At 34.5% G+C, this 15,000-nt stretch overlaps 1 long non-coding RNA gene across 1 annotated transcript in view; it reads right to left on the bottom strand.

The window, feature by feature from the left end:
• The window catches only part of LOC137652171 (uncharacterized), a 104,500-nt gene that overhangs the window by 73,521 nt on the left and 15,979 nt on the right, over window positions 1-15,000 (bottom strand). Inside the window, exon 2 of the long non-coding RNA XR_011046208.1 lies at window positions 14,723-14,795. This is a non-coding gene — a long non-coding RNA (uncharacterized lncRNA). The remainder of the gene's footprint in view (window positions 1-14,722; window positions 14,796-15,000) is intronic.

Below are 15,000 nucleotides of genomic sequence, written 5' to 3'. Positions count from 1 at the left end.
GATTGATTGAGAGTTTGAGAGGGAGATGATTCTTACGAATTAATGATTTCCTCCCTGTTCAGGTGATGGCTTTGGTTAAAGGCAGGTCAAGGTCGCAGATACGTATAATTGGTATCCTCTTGTGATGGGATAATGCAAGAATGATTGATAGCTTGTGCGAATTGATTAAACGTGTCATACTTCGGTATATGACGAGGGACTAGATCGGTTATAAGGATGCGAAGGAATGTTGACAACAAATGAACGAAATGGGAAATTTTACATATTTCGATCCAATTTAAAGAAACAGCTAGAAAGCATTGAAAAACAATGCTTCTAAAAACAGTTTTGTTCAAAGTTTTTTTTTTACCTAAATCAAATTGATAGTGTTGTGTTAATATTCATAATGACGTCCATTACATTATGGAGCTTCTATTGTAAGTTACAAGCTTCCCTTATAATGTTTTGTTTCATGCGTCAAAGAACACAAAATGGAAAAGGATGGTCACACACCTATAAGGTAAAAAACCTATTTAGTGGACTGTGGATGTAGCCTGGCAGGGATCACGCAGGTGGTATGAGCGTTTTGAAGAAAACAGAATTATTATAATTGAAGTACTTTAAGAGCTGTTTTCCTGGCCTTATTACACAGTGATGCCTCACGCACGAAAGGACTAACAAGATTCATTTGTCGTATATATATTCTTAGGTATTTAGAATATCACACAGCGCATTCCGCTGTAATTGTCAGATCCACATTATTGAAACCCTTAGAAAACAAGGAAGTCTCGAGTTTCTTCTTGAAAGCTTTCAGTCTTTCGGATGTCTAGTGGGAGCCTGATATATAATGTTTGGGCTACAATCATTATATATCCCTTGGCCTTCTACTAGGATATTCTCATATAGCAAGATAAACTATCGGTGATATTTTTGGCCTTCTACTAGGATATTCTCATATAGCAAGACAAACTATCTGTGATATTTTTGGCCTTCTACTAGGATATTCTCATATAGCAAGATAAACTATCGGTGATATTTTTGGCCTTCTACTAGGATATTCTCATATAGCAAGACAAACTATCGGTGATATTTTTGGCCTTCTACTAGGATATTCTCATATAGCAAGATAAACTATCGGTGATATTTTTGGCCTTCTACTAGGATATTCTCATATAGCAAGATAAACTATCGGTGATATTTTTGGCCTTCTACTAGGATATTCTCTTATAGCAAGATAAACTATCGTTGATATTTTTGGCCTTCTACTAGGATATTCTCATATAGCAAGATAAACTATCGGTGATATTTTTGGCCTTCTACTAGGATATTCTCATATAGCAAGATAAACTATCGGTGATATTTTTGGCCTTCTACTAGGATATTCTCATATAGCAAGACAAACTATCAGTGATATTTTTGGCCTTCTACTAGGATATTCTCATATAGCAAGATAAACTATCAGTGATATTTTTGGCCTTCTACTAGGATATTCTCATATAGCAAGATAAACTATCAGTGATATTTTTGGCCTTCTACTAGGATATTCTCATATAGCAAGACAAACTATCAGTGATATTTTTGGCCTTCTACTAGGATATTCTCATATAGCAAGATAAACTATCAGTGATATTTTTGGCCTTCTACTAGGATATTCTCATATAGCAAGACAAACTATCAGTGATATTTTTTAGATTCCCGAAAATATTATGTGGCCATTCTGAATGAACAATTATTTGAAGGTACTTATAAAACTTATTTAGCCAATTTGCAGTAGTTTTTCTCTCATTTAAATCGGGATTTACATGGCCGAACGGTTCGTCGAGCCCAGTTGTCAAACCTGCTTGTCTAAAGGTTCGAAAAGGTGGAGTCAGCCACATATGCTTAAGGTTTGTGGACAATCAAGCTCAGCCCACAAAAGACAGGCGAGAACAGACTGTCTTCGAATCGTTCGACGAACGTGCTCGACAACCAAATAGCCTGTTCACATGTTAGAACATCACCTCGACGAACCGTTCGACCGGGTAAACTCCGCTTTAGATGAGAGTGGCCGTGTTTTCCGATGCCACCTAAGCGTCAGTAATTGCATGATAACTTATTCCAGTAGTTAGGACGGGACCACCCAGATCATGTCCCTGGGTTCTCCTTTATGTCTTATGCATGTCCACAAGAAATTTCAAGAATTGTTCTAGTTTATCTGACAAATAAACAGGAACTGAAAAAAAAACATACTGTTGGAGATGATAAAACCAGAGCAAAAAGGTCCCCATACCAGTTAGAATCGAAATCTATCAACGTTTTCAAGCTATGGCCGGGAAAACGTTTACGGTATGCAGCCAAAAGTTAGTGAAATGAAATTTCCCCGGCTGATTTCACGCATTTAGGAAATTCGTACCGAAAACTGTTCGTTTAATCAAAATTTTCATGAGAGAGAGAGAGAGAGAGAGAGAGAGAGAGAGAGAGAGAAGTTCAATGTGGCAGTTATGAATTTTGAAAGTACTAACTCACAGGCTGGTAAATGTTCAATTTTGAACCCCTGCCACGTTAATTTTAGGTTCATTTTTGCTGATGGATAACTACTGGAAATTTAAGGCGAGGGCATCAAGGGTACAAGTTATGGACAGCAAAATAACTATACCTATTTTTTTTTTTTAAATGTATGTTAAGTAAAATACCATGGCTTCACTGCATTGATCAAAGAGGGTTCTTAAAACCATAGTGTTTTGTATAATTTCAACATCAATACCATATACCTATTGGATCTATATAAATGTAGTTAGATAAGGACTTCAGACATGTAATTTATAATAAAGGGGACTTAAAACTTTATAGGGCATTCATGCTGAAATCGAACAATCGTTCGGTTATAACCACCTGTTTTGCTATAACCTTTTTACCTCGCTCGTCAGTATCGTTATTGTTGTTTCTTTCTGCTGTTATGCAGTCTTGTGAATGTAGGTTGAAATTATCAAAATTTCTTGTGATAAACATCCACCACAAAGAATTCTCGTATATGAAGGAAAAATGGATATCATTGTCACTGTCATTATTATTATTATTATTATTATTATTATTATTATTTTATTTTTTATTATTATTATAATCAATTATAATTATAATTATAATCATAATTATTATTATAATTATTATTATAATTATAATCATAATTATTATCATTATAATTATTATTATCATTATTATCATTATTACTATCATTATTATTATTATTATTATTATCATTATCACTATTATTATTATTATTATTATTATTATCATCATCACTATTATTATTATTATTATTATTATCATCATCATCACTATTATTATTATTATTATTAATATTATTAATTATTATTTTTATTATTACAAGCTAGGCTATAACCATAGTTGGAAAACCACGATGCTGCAAGGCCAAAGGTTCCAACAGGGACATGCATGGAAAAAAAAAAAAGGACAAACAAATGAAGGAGGAGCTCTGATTAAAGATTGATTTTAAGAATTTGGGTCTTACGAACAAGCGATGTGACTTGTAAGGCCTTTCAGCACTTATGTGCAACTGAGGAAAAGCTCAGTAGTAAAAGATAAAAAAGGTTAACAGCAATATGGATGAAAGTGGGAATAGAGGCTAATGAAGAGAGGATATAGCCCAAGCCAAGGTTTTAAAAAAATTAGTTCCTTATTTTGTTCTTCAGTCAACGCTTTCATTAGTAGAATTCTACAAAGACTTTTTTTCAACCACTTCAATTACCATGTTTTAAGGCATAGGCAACACTAAGCACACAGACTAAATAATAATAATAAAAATGACAATGACTGATAATGATAATATAATTATCATTATTATTATCATTGTTATCATTATTATTATTATTATTATTATTATTATTATTATTATTAACCAAGCTATAACTCGTTGGAAAAACAGGATGCTATAAGCCCAAGGGCTACCACAAGGAAAATGGTCCAATGATGAAACTAAATAAAATTTAAACTAATTATATATGAAAAGTAATCATTAAAAATATAGAATACCTTAAGATCAGTACCACCGTTAAAATAGATAAAAAAAAAAAGAGAGGCATTCGCTGCAAGTTTGAGCTTCTGAAGTTTCACCGATTTAACTGCCAGATTAGGAACATCATTCCACAATCTGATCACAGGTGGAATAAAACTAGAATACCGTGGAATGCTAAACCTTATGACGTTGAAGGCAAGAGTGTTGAAATTAACTGCAAACTATAGTACTCCGTACAGTATGGTACAGTCTGGTAAAATACAAAGAATGTCCTGAATTATGAAAAATCTTATGCAACATGAATCAAGAACTAACTGAACGTCTATGCCAAAAATTAATATCTACATCAAGAATAAGAAATTTAATACACCGCAAGATGAGAGTCAGCAGCTGAAGGCCAGCCAGGAGAACAATATTAAAAACAAGGCAGAATGAAAGAATTAACACATTTCTTCAGAATATATTGATCACCAAAATTCTTACGACTCAATAATCCAATGTTTCTGTGCAATTGGAAAAAAGAATACATATACCACAGAAGTAAATTTGCAATCAAGAATCAAACCTAGAATTTTAAATGATTTTATATAGATTAAGAAACAATTATAATGCAAAGATCTGGGTATTGAGGAGCACTGTCCCTCGACCCACTGAAAATGTATGTTTATAATCTTATATATTCATAAGATTATTATATATATATATATATATATATATATAGTGTGTGTGTATTTATATATAATACATATATAATACATATATATGTATTTATATAATAGATACACTATATATATATATATATATATATACTGTATACAAACACACAGACACAAGTACATGAGAGCTAACTAAAGTAGAGTATATTGTACCATGTAAGAAAAAGAAATGGACGTGAGCAAGACAGATAATAGATAGACAAAAATAATAACAGAATGGTCTCCTTTACATTGTAAACGAAGCAGGTAAAGGACGAGGAGACGATGGAATGACAAACTAAGAAAATTTGTGGCGTAGAAAAACCATAAACAAATGAGTGGAAGGACATGCCTAAGACCTTTATCCTTCGGTTATGGACTAGCAATGGCTGATGATTATGATGATGATGATATGTTGATGATAATGTATAAATATCATCATCAAGTGTGTGTATATATATATATATATATGTATATATATATATATATATGTATGTATGTATATATATGTATATATATATATATATATATATCTATATATATATATATATATATATCTATAGATATATATATATATATATATATATCTATATATATATATATGTATATATATATATAAATTATATATATAATATAAATATATAAACATATAATCATATATATACACATACATAATTATATATACACACACACAAACATATATATATATATATATATGTATATGTATATGTATATGTATATATATATATATATATATTACTTTACTTAAACCACATGACTTTGTCACGCACTGTCAAAAAAAAAAGACAATTCTCTTGGTTGAGGTTTGACAATAAGTTTTCCTGAGGCTAAACTAACTAATTTAGCTTTTCGGTATTCAGAAATTAAAACAATCTTGATGAACCGTGATGTTTATGGAGGTGCAAATTCAAAAGGTATTTTTCCTATGCTTTTTTTCATAAAGACTGCTAATTTCTTGGCTCATAAGTAGTCTTATTTTCTGTAAATTAGCAATTAGAAGATCTTTTACCACTTGTTGGAGAATTGGTAATGTTACTCCATTAGGTGAATGTGTTTGTGATAGCTCTAGTGGTGCTGATTACCACCCAATTTCCATAACTCTCATATATCTAAAGTTTTTGAATGTCTTTTGCAATTGGGATTTTGCACAGGCTATTGACCAAGTGATGCCGTTCGTACAATCTCCAATGATGTACAGAAATCTCTTGATTTTTCAGTGCTGTCTCTGACCATGTTAATCGTGAGGCCCTTGTTTTCAAACTCAAACAGTTGGGAGTAGGCAGGTCTTTTCTTAGAATCATTATTGAATTTTTAAGTAATAGAATGTAAAGAGTTGTTGCTGATGGGCACCATAGTGAGTATAGGAATGTAATATCTGGTGTTCCTCAGGGTAGTGTTCATGGCCCATGACTTTTCTTTAATATACACACACAAGCGGTTTGGCCTAGAAAACAATTGTTGCATATGCAGATGATGCTACTCTCTTTGCAGCAATCCCATCTCCTGCATGTTTATTTGCAATTACTGAATCTCCTAACAGAGATCTGGCGAAAATTGGTGCACAGTGCAAATTATGGGGCATGAAGTTGAATCCTAATAAAGCTCAAAGTATGATTGAAAATAGTTGGACAGTGGCTCCTCAACATCCTGATCTTTTCATTGAGGATGTTTCTTTACCTAAATTTTAGGTACGATTCTCGATAGGAAATTTACTTTTGAGAAACCCTTTCTGTCTGTTTCTTCAATTGCACAAAAATTGGCTTGTTGAGAGTCTCAAGATTTTCGGCGACCAATCTATTCTGAGAAGACTTTTGATTCTTTCACTTTGCCTTGTTTCGAGTAATGCTCTCCTGATGAATCTCATCTTAATTTGTTTGACAAGAACTTGTGGTCTACTAAATTTCTTATTCCTGATGCAGATATAGTTAATTAGTTCTTTATGTACTGTATGTTACATAAGCATTTTCGAAATTCTGACCATCCTTTACATTCAGATCATCTCACATTGCACCATCATGTACATATGCTCAATACTGCACAGTATTCTAGATGTTTTATTCCAGCTGTGTGATTGTGGAGTGATGTTCCTAACCTGGCAGGCGAATCAGTGGAACTTCATCAGTTGAAAACTTGCAGCGAATGGTATTGTATGAACAGGCTGACATAAGTCTCTCTTCGTGGTTTATCATGACAGATTTATTTTAACGTTGTTACTGATCTTAAGATATTTTATAACAATCATTTATTAATTCTCATGTTTATGTATTTCCCTTTTTTCCTTTCTTCACTGGGTTGTTTTATTCTGTCTGAGCCCTTGGCTTATAGCATCCAGTTTCAAAGCAATTTATGCAGTGATGATTTTTATTCTCTACCATTACATATAACTTTGAAAGCAATGCCAGTATTATTTTTAAAAAATTGTCGTTAACACAGATTATTCAAAGAATATTCCTTCTCATAGTATGACAATGAAACAATCTCCAACAGATTTAGTAGATTTGAGAACAAAGCCCCCAGAAGGATATTGGGTTTTAGTTGCAGGACAGGATTAGAAATGAACCTATAAGAGAAATTATTCGAGTGCCATATGTGGATGTGATCATGATGAGGTGTAGATGGAGATGGTTTGGGCTCTTTGCACCCCCCAAAGAGAGATTAATTCACCAAACGTTCAGCTAGGCTCCACAAGGTACTAGAAGAGTTAGAAGGCCCAGGCCTATATGGCTAAGGACTATGAAGCGCGAAGTAGGAGATGATGAATACAGAAGTATTGAATGAAAAGACGGGAAATCTAACCGAGGCCCTTTGCGTCAATAGGCGTAGGCGGAGATGAGGATGATGATGATGATGTCATGATTAAATGGAATTGGTGTCATTTCATCCAGCTAGAGTAGACCTTCCCATTTGCCCTTGTTGCAAAAAAAGAAAAAAAAAAACTGGTCAGATAAAGTGAGTGTCATTTGCATTGGTCCTTTGTGCGGTATTTGGCATTGATCCAAGGCATTATCTTCCTCGTTATGTTGATACATCTTCCCTCTTTATCATTATTCTTTATGACCTCTCATTTATGGACTTGCTTCTCTCTCTCTCTCTCTCTCTCTCTCTCTCTCTCTCTCTCTCTCTCATATATGTATGAAATACTTAATTCATTACCATTATCATTATGTATCTTCCGTATGCCAGTCAAACCCGTTTCAAAACTAAAAAGATTTTTTTTTATGGAAAATTAAATCTTAGAATATCTTTTTTTACCTCGAAACGAGCTACATTGCATTTTAATATAAATGTCTGCATGAAAATTTTGCGCCTCTCGTGCTGAATAGCATTTTAACCAGAGATTTTGTCAAATAATTTGTCAATCATATATCGGAATCGTTATTTCCTCTCTCTCTCTCTCTCTCTCCTCTCTCTCTCTCTCTCTCTCTCTTTCAAGAATAAGTTAGACAAGATCTTAGGAACTCTCTAAAGGCTTAGGATAAATCGCTCTACCAAAGAGCAAGTGAAGTCCCCGCAGATGGTTTAAAAAGTCTTCGAGACACCCAAAATCCTGTAAATCCTTGTAACTCTCTCTCTCTCTCTCTCTCTCTCTCTCTCCTCTCTCTCTCTCTCTTAGAATAAGTTTTACAAGATCATATGAATTCTCTAAACGCTTAAAATAAATCGTTCTACCAAAGAGCAAGTGGAGTCTCCGCGGATGGACTAAAAAGTTTTTGAGATATCCAAAATCCTTGTAACTCCTTGTAACTCTCCCATTAACGAAAGGTTACACTTATGATTAACTTACATTTAATTTGGAATACCTAATTTAAAACTGGGTCATTAAAATCCTTTCAAATAAGGATACAAAGGCGTAAATTAAAGCCTCTTAGAAATTAACAGGGCTTTTAATAGATGAATTTCTGCGAGGCCATTATAATATTGTCGCTATTCTTCATAGTCTTATCATGATCAACAAGAGAGTTATTTGTGGATTATTCATAGGATTCTGAAATAAAAATTAAGTTTCACATTGATCTCCCCGAATATTCTTGAACATGAAGAGATGTTTAAAAATTGAACTTTAGTTTGGCCGATTTCATAAGACTGCAGCTTTAGTTGGTCCTATGCAGTCTAACCGTTTAGGCTTTAGGGAATTAGATTTTGAAAATTAATGAATATTTCATATTTTTAGAGAATGGTGTACAGCTGTAAATATATTCATGTTGAATATTAGAATCCATAAAATTTGTTATATACTTGATTGCTTTCGTATAAAGTACGTAAATATAAGTGTGTATTTGTCTGCTACGCGCGTGCTGGTAAAAATTCATATACGAATTATGATTATGTGTATATATACACTGTATACGTACGGTAGATGAAGATAGATTTAGATACCTAATCTTATAGAGCTCTCTATGTTCATTAGTCATTATATTGTCTATGCAAGATTAGATGGTCATTTTACTTGATCCGTTCGAGAGGGGAAGCATTTGAATTACTTACGTAACCTAAAGTAGCCAGCTCTAGCTATTCAATAATAATCATAATCAAATCAATGTAAAATGGTGATAATAGTGAAGATGATAATGACAATGAAAATTATATAAAAAGTAACAATAGCATTTGAAATGGAAGAGATAATTGTTGAACGAATAAAAATTTGTATAAAAAAAAAGATAAAAACAGATTTTCAATAGCTGGTCAACCCTCTCCCCATTAGCAGATGCTTTATTCGCCCCTCAATCATTACCATAGACGTTAAGCTTTGCCTTAATTCACAAGTCCGTCCATTGAACCCCATTGGCAATTCACATCATCCATACCATTAAACCACGACCCCATATACATTAGCGTTTGATATCCTCCCATTATCTCTGAAACAATGCCACACCCAAAAATTTTGCGTAACAGAAACCCCCGCCCTCCCCCCCCCCCTCTCTCTCTCTCTCTCTCTCTCTCTCTCTCTCTCTCTCTCTCTCTCAAAACTAAAAACGCTGAAAGAGAATAGTAAACAATCACTTTCATCTGTCCGTCCTCCTAAGAGACTTCTTGGTTGCCTGCTTTTTATACCAAAATTTAGGGGGCAATATGTTTAAGCAATTACATTTTGAAAGTAGAGGTTTCAGACTGATTTTCTAATTTAATGAAATAATATAAACAATTTTCCTTTTTCCTTGCTATACAATCTTTGAGGCCGAACATGATCTTTCTAAATATGTAGGTGGCATTAGATTAGCACAGGTCGTTTATGGCAATTAAACAACTGAGAAACTACTGTAAGTCACCAGAGTTGAATGGTATTGCGCCTGTAATTATGATCAATGAATTATTCAATCGAGTGTGGCGATAGAAGTGACGCCTGTTGTATGGAAAACGAAAAGGATTATTGTTAAAGTACCCAAGAAGGGAGATTGGAGAGACTGTGGGAATTGGCAAGGGGTCACATTGTCACCAGTATGTATGAAAGTTTTTGCAAGGTAATATTGAGTATAATAGAACTTGTAATACATAGAATACTTCGAAAAACGCATGCAGGTTTCACAAAGCGTAGATGATGTGACGATAAAATTTTATACTGCCACATACTGCTCAACAGTGTATGTAACAAACTAAAATATTCTCTTGTTTTATGCTTCGTGGATTTTGAGGAAGCATTTAATAGCATTTCACGTATTATGTTGAAAAAGAGGTTTCCGAGGCATTATAGGGAAAGATTGTAAACTTCATAATGGATCTGTATCTGTCAGATGGTAGTCTCACAGATGCATTTGAAGTCTATATTGGAGTACTACAAGGTGGAAGACTGTCCCCTTTAGTGTTTATTATGGCGATTAAATGTTGTGAACAAGGTAATGCAAGACATGAATAATGGCTTTCAAAGGAGAGGAAACCAGAGATTGTGAGACCTTGAATGCAGAGATGATATAGTTCTAATTACCTCTACAGTGGCTGAAATGCACGAAATTATTGATATGTTAGTACTGAAGCGGAGAAAAACAGGTTACGCATATTCACAGTGGTGATCAGACGAACTGCTTTACTGGAGGAGTAATATTACCCAACTAAAACTCTTTCAAACAGTTAAGAGCCATCATGACCAGCAATGGATCACTACTTACAGAATTCAAGGAGAAAATAGGGAGGCCAAAACAAGCAATGGGAATGCTAAAAACTGTTTGAAGGTCAAATCTAATATCGGCTCACAGCAAAATCAAAATTTACATTTCATTTGTAAGATCGATATTAACTCATGGACACCAATCAGGGTACAGCTCTCTTACAACTGATGTAAAATTTCTTGCCTTTAAGAATAAAGCATCAAGAAAGTTTTTGGGAATCAAATTGCTGCAGCATATAATAAATGCGGTAATTTGCGAGGTTGCAGGGTTGCCCAATGTTAACGATATGGTTACGCCATCAAGATGGAGGTGGATGGAGCATATTCTAAGAAGTGAAGACGAGTTAGTCCAGGATATACCCAATTGGAAGCCACTGGACAGGAGAGGACGTGGTAGACCAAAATAACCGTGGCTGATGGCAATACAGAGGGAGGTTGGATCTGAGAATTGGGTTGAACTCTGAGGGATAGCTCAGAAAAGAGACACATGGCGTGAATTCATTGAGCCCTATGCATCCCGTGGGTGCCAGAGGATTAAAGAAGTATATAAGTATACAAACCTCGGTCCTTTAATATAGCATACCTTAACAGCGGAAGCTGGAATCGGTTGAAACAAAAGAGGTGGTCCGTTGCCAAATACTCTCAAGAAAAATGACGACTGCTCCTCAATCTTCGATTTGGCCATAGGACTAAAGAGGAGTGGCCGAAGCGAGATATTGGATTAAAGAACTTGGTTTTGTATAGCCAGAAAAAATTGCAAAGAACTTTAAAATTTGGAATTTGTTTGAACTCTACATACAAAACTTGATTCTACAATAGTAAAGATGGACAGTCCCTCAAAACAGATTGGCTAAGGTACATTCCATCCTGGAAATGCAGTCTTCCAGGTCATGGAGATAAGCAAGGGGTGATAACTAACCTCCTGATCAGCACCACAAATTGAATTATAAAGCTCCTAGTGCAATTACAAAGGAAGCCCAGAACTTGAGAGCGAGGTGAGAACTTCTCTCTCTTGATGGAAGGGAGAGAAAAAGGTAATTGTCATTCCCCTTTGCCAGGTAAGCATGGAATGGAGAAAAGACTATAACCTCCCTTATCTCTTGATAAGGAAAGGACGGATAACCTTCTTCTTTGAAGGTCCCGCTTAAAAGAAATATGTTCCGCATAATTATTATTCCAGCATGTTCTCAGCATGGCTACTGCCCCAGACAAAATGTTAAAAGATAGAGAAGTTATAAGATGCAGAAGTAACTACCACAATCAAGGGGATGGAGATTACAAAGGAATTTCGACGGTACCTATCAAGAAGGAGTAGTCTGTCACACCCAACTATTGTCCTCATCACCTGAGAAACAAGTTCTTAAGAATAGGCAAGGAGCATATTCCGATATAAATGCTTCCACAGTAGTCCTACATCATCCTGTAACGGTGGAATATGGTCTGGAGAAAAGAAAATCCCTAGGTAGAAGAGTGTATGTTAAACAAACCCTACTAGATAGTACTGATCCAATGGCCCTACATGCAGACTTCTGTAGACTAGTCAAAGTACTTTTGAACTGAGAAAAGGAAACCCAAAATTTTTCCCGATTGGTATGTCAAACGTCAAGGTTGGTAAACCCATTCTAGTAAGAGCCTGCTATTACAAAGTTCTTAGTAGCTCGAAGGCCCCTTAGAAATTAAACTACTCGGGTGAGGCTCAGAGGGAGACACCAGATTCGGAATAAGACTTGGGCCCCACAATTTAATAGACCGCACATTGCTATCCAACAAATTAACACGAGAGGCAGGAGCTGAAGATCAGACAGGAGAACAATACAGGGTAGAATGAAAGAATTAAAACATTTCCCAAGACTAGACTTGTGTTATTGCCAGGACTGACTACTGTAAGTGCAACTTATGAAATTGCAAAACGTAATACACAGAGGATCAAGACTGATAAAAGGTATCGCGCCCCAAGAAGAGAATTACCCTTATACGAATTGAATTACACTGATTGACTGCCTGTTTAAGCTAAAATAGAGTTTAAGATATGTGCAATGACTCCTTAAGTTACCAGAACCGGATTTCCAAATTGCTACACATCGTGCAGCCAAGAAATCATGTCAACATGAGAATAGTTACAGATGATTCAAATTATTGGAGCCAAGATGTACATCTACTATGGATACTAGAACTTTCAAATATTCGGCCCTTTAAATATAACAAGCTCCCACTAGACATCTGAAGTAATGAAATTTCAAAAGAAAATGAAGACTTCCTCGTTTTCCAGGTTTTTCGATAATGTGAATTTGACAATCAACACGGAATACACTGTGATACTTTTAAATACATAAGAATGTATACGACAAAAATCTTGAAGGTCCTGTAGGGCACAAGGTTTCCATGTGTGGCTGGACCAGTAAGCAGCCCTCAAAATAAGTAAAGTAGACTTTATCACCAAAAATCTGAAACACTTTCTCAATATGCAAATTTTTGCGCAATTGAAGAAAGAATGAATGTGCTTCTCAAAAGCAAATTTACAATCAAGAATCACAACTAGAATTTTAAATTAATTGTATACAGCATGGTAAGAGAAACATTGTCAACGTAAACATCTGGATATTAAGGAGCTTCCGTCCTGACGTCCTGCTTAAAAAAAAAAAAAAAAAAAATCATACTTCGAGTTATGTTGGGGTTCAACTTCACCCCCCTTAATTTGCACCATTAACTAATTTTACATAGATCTCTATTAAAGGATTCAGCAACCCCAGACCTACATTCAAGAGATGAAATTAATACAGAGTAGTATCATTTGCATATGCAACGAGATTGTTTTCTTGGCCAAACCACATACGTGTATATAGAATGAAAAGTAATGGGCCAAGAACATTACCCTGAGGAACAACAGATTTTACATTTTCTATAGTCACTATGGTGCCTATCAACTACTACTACTACGATGCAATCCATGACTTAAAAATCAATAATGATGTTAAGAAAAGATCCACCTACTCCCATCCGTTTAAGTTTGATAAAGAGTGTCTCATGATTAATACGGTTAAAGGTACTAAAATCAAGGCCACTTATAGAACTTCCCCACAACAATTAAAGGATTTCGATTTCTGTAGAGCACGGGAAATTGTACGAAAGGCCTCACATGCTCCAAGGCCTTTGGGAAAGACAAACTGAAACTTGGGGAACATGTCATTACCTTAATGGTATAATTCGACAGTGTAGCCCAACACGGACTATAATACAAATCGCTATTATAGACAGATACACCCTACGCGAAAACTAAAACCTAAAATCTTGGATTCACTTTCCCCGTTGTGGTGTAATTGGAATAAAACAGACGCATATGGCCAATACATAAAGCATAAGCCACAAACACTATCCATGAAATTTGCATAATTGTGAGGGAACAAAACACCTAAATTGAAGATAGGTCTATAATTTGTATGAACACAGTCAAAACGTGAGAAGCAAAATCACAACAAAGGCTTGTAATATAGGTAGTTAGCCATTCATAATTAGAAATAAAACAGTTTTAACTGGCATCATAACGGCTTATTCCACTGAACTGCTGTAACAGTGCTGTTACTTGAAAGGATTACATTATTATACTATTACTTATACTTTCATATTTCCAAGAAAAAAATCAAAGATAGAATTTCCTGTATCTAACTAAATATCTGATTAGTTTGCACGGAAAAATATTATGTAAAATTGCAGAACTGTATAAGATCATTATTCGTAGCTAACATAAGTATTAAATCAACAACAAAAATCTAATATCACCGCAAATACCCACTAAACATCTACACAGTGAACATGAGGCAAAACACAATGTTACTTCAAACGAATATCGCGTTAAAAGAGGCGTGACTGGGGCATAAGAGAGAATATAAAAGATTTATTCTCCAAGTAAAAACTAACCTGATCTATTCTTCTTCGGCAATTGAAGTCTTGTCCTGATCTGATCCAGTGTCACCATTATTTAGCAGAGTTCCTAAAACGAAAAAATATCTTTATAAAAAAAAAAAAGTAACATGAAATTTAAATTATGTGAAGGATATAAAAATGTCGGCCTGAAATGCTCACCCACTATAAAATTTACATTGGTAACTCCATTTTATTCTTGTTTTTTTAAATGAAGAGTTTTTTTATGGTTATCAGGAATCTAAGCTTTTCTTCATGACTAATTCATGGCAGAT

Source organism: Palaemon carinicauda, chromosome 13 (genome assembly GCF_036898095.1).
Source record: "Palaemon carinicauda isolate YSFRI2023 chromosome 13, ASM3689809v2, whole genome shotgun sequence".
NCBI classification, from domain to species: domain Eukaryota; kingdom Metazoa; phylum Arthropoda; class Malacostraca; order Decapoda; family Palaemonidae; genus Palaemon; species Palaemon carinicauda.
Note: the sequence above shows the minus strand (reverse complement) of the source record. Positions and strands in the feature narration are given on the sequence as shown.